The sequence below is a fragment of the Amblyraja radiata genome, chromosome 9 (assembly GCF_010909765.2).
Source record: "Amblyraja radiata isolate CabotCenter1 chromosome 9, sAmbRad1.1.pri, whole genome shotgun sequence".
In the NCBI taxonomy this organism is placed as follows: domain Eukaryota; kingdom Metazoa; phylum Chordata; class Chondrichthyes; order Rajiformes; family Rajidae; genus Amblyraja; species Amblyraja radiata.
This window is the reverse complement of record NC_045964.1, coordinates 5129745-5132212: the sequence shown is the minus strand read 5'-3', so window position 1 is coordinate 5132212 and position 2468 is coordinate 5129745. Positions and strand designations below refer to the sequence as shown.

The following is a 2468-nucleotide window of genomic DNA, read 5'->3' as shown; positions in this document are numbered from 1 at the left end:
TCTTTCTTCATAAGACAGTCCTGACATCCCAGGAATCAGTCTGGTGAACCTTCTCTGCACTCCCTCTATGGCAATAATGTCCTTCCTCAGATTTGGAGACCAAAACTGTACGCAATACTCCAGGTGTGGTCTCACCAAGACCCTGTACAACTGCAGTAGAACCTCCCTGCTCCTATACTCAAATCCTTTTGCTATGAAAGCTAACATACCATTCGCTTTCTTCACTGCCTGCTGCACCTGCATGCCTACTTTCAATGACTGGTGTACCATGACACCCAGGTCTCGCTGCATCTCCCCTTTTCCTAGTCGGCCACCATTTAGATAATAGTCTGCTTTCCTGTTTTTGCCACCAAAATGGATAACCTCACATTTATCCACATTATACTGCATCTGCCAAACATTTGCCCACTCACCCAGCCTATCCAAGTCACCTTGCAGTCTCCTAGCATCCTCCTCACAGCTAACACTGCCCCCCAGCTTAGTGTCATCCGCAAACTTGGAGATATTGCCTTCAATTCCCTCATCCAGATCATTAATATATATTGTAAATAGCTGGGGTCCCAGCACTGAGCCTTGCGGTACCCCACTAGTCACTGCCTGCCATTGTGAAAAGGACCCGTTTACTCCTACTCTTTGCTTCCTGTTTGCCAGCCAGTTCTCTATCCACATCAATACTGAACCCCCAATGCCGTGTGCTTTAAGTTTGTATACTAATCTCTTATGTGGGACCTTGTCGAAAGCCTTCTGGAAGTCCAGATACACCACATCCACTGGTTCTCCCCTATCCACGCTACTAGTTACATCCTCGAAAAATTCTATAAGATTCGTCAGACATGATTTACCTTTTGTAAATCCATGCTGACTTTGTCCAATGATTTCACCACTTTCCAAATGTGCTGCTATCCCATCTTTAATAACTGACTCTAGCATTTTCCCCACTACCGATGTTAGACTAACTGGTCTGTAATTCCCCGTTTTCTCTCTCCCTCCCTTCTAAAAAAGTGGGGTTACGTTTGCTACCCGCCAATCCTCAGGAACTACTCCAGAATCTAAAGAGTTTTGAAAGATTATTACTAATGCATCCACTATTTCTGGAGCTACTTCCTTAAGTACTCTGGGATGCAGCCTATCTGGCCCTGGGGATTTATCCGCCTTTAATCCATTCAATTTACCCAACACCACTTCCCGGCTAACCTGGATTTCACTCAATTCCTCCAACTCCTTTGACCCGCGGTCCCCTGCTATTTCCGGCAGATTATTTATGTCTTCCTTAGTGAAGACGGAACCAAAGTAGTTATTCAATTGGTCCGCCATATCTTTGTTCCCCATGATCAACTCACCTGTTTCTGACTGCAAGGGACCTACATTTGTTTTAACTAATCTCTTTCTTTTCACATATCTTCAGACAATTTTATACCAATATCTGAGGTGTTTACACACGAGACCATGCCTGTTTGTCATCAAAATATACCCAGACATGAGGACTTGAAACAATGGCCTTACTTGAAGGATGTCAAGATACCTAAAATAAATTCTGGCATCGACCTACTTATCAGAACGAATGCTTTGAAGGCATTGGAACCTATACAGATTGTGAGGAGCTATGGTTTGCTGTGAAAACCCTACTAGGATGGGTTATCTATGCCCCCTTGAGCAGGAACAACGAGAGCAGGAACCAGAAGAACTACCCTGCCGCTGCTGTTAATGAAATATCTACTGGTAAATTAGAAAAGTTATTGATCAAGCAATACAATCATGACTTCAATGAAAAGTACCAGTAAGGAATCAGAAGAAATGGCCAGGGAAGAGGTAAAGTTATTGGATATTATGAACTACTCAGTAAAGATGATAGACAGACACTATTGTCTGGACTTACCTTTCAAACAAGAAGTGTTAGTCTACCGAATAATTGTCGTATGGCAGTGCAACGCACCCAGAATCTGAAACGCAAGTTTGGCAAGAATACAAAATTTCTTGAGGAGTATACGTCTTTCCTAAAGGATATGATTGACAATGATTATGCCGAAATGGTACCAACTGTAATCGAAGTGACGGAGAGCTTTGGTACATTCCGCACCATGGGATGTATCCTTCTAAGAAAGGGACCTTGAGGGCGATCTTTGACTGTGCTGCAATCTTCAAAGCAACATCACGTAACTGTCAACTACTACAAGGTCCAGACCTTACCAACTCACTCATTGGAGTCCTCATTAAATTCAGACAAGAACCGATTGCTTTGAGGGCTGATATCAGAGCGATGTTTCATCAAGTCAAAGTATTAGAAAAACACATTGACTACTTGCGATTCCTATGGTGGCCTGATGGTGATCTTGTTGAAGGTACATCTCTTTGGAGCAATGTCATCACCAAGTTGTGCAAACTTTGCATTAAAGAAGAACGCAGTGGACAATAAAGCTGACTTTCCAGAAAAAGTGATAACCTCTGTGAAGAATAATTTCGATGTGGAT

The 2468-nt window shown here is 42.9% G+C and overlaps 1 long non-coding RNA gene across 1 annotated transcript; it reads left to right on the top strand.

The window, feature by feature from the left end:
• The first annotated feature begins 835 nt into the window (after window positions 1-835).
• Window positions 836-1862, top strand: LOC116977306. Its single transcript, XR_004413164.1, has 3 exons — window positions 836-847; window positions 1510-1512; window positions 1668-1862. It is a non-coding gene; the product is annotated as an uncharacterized LOC116977306 (long non-coding RNA).
• Window positions 1863-2468: the final 606 nt, after the last annotated feature.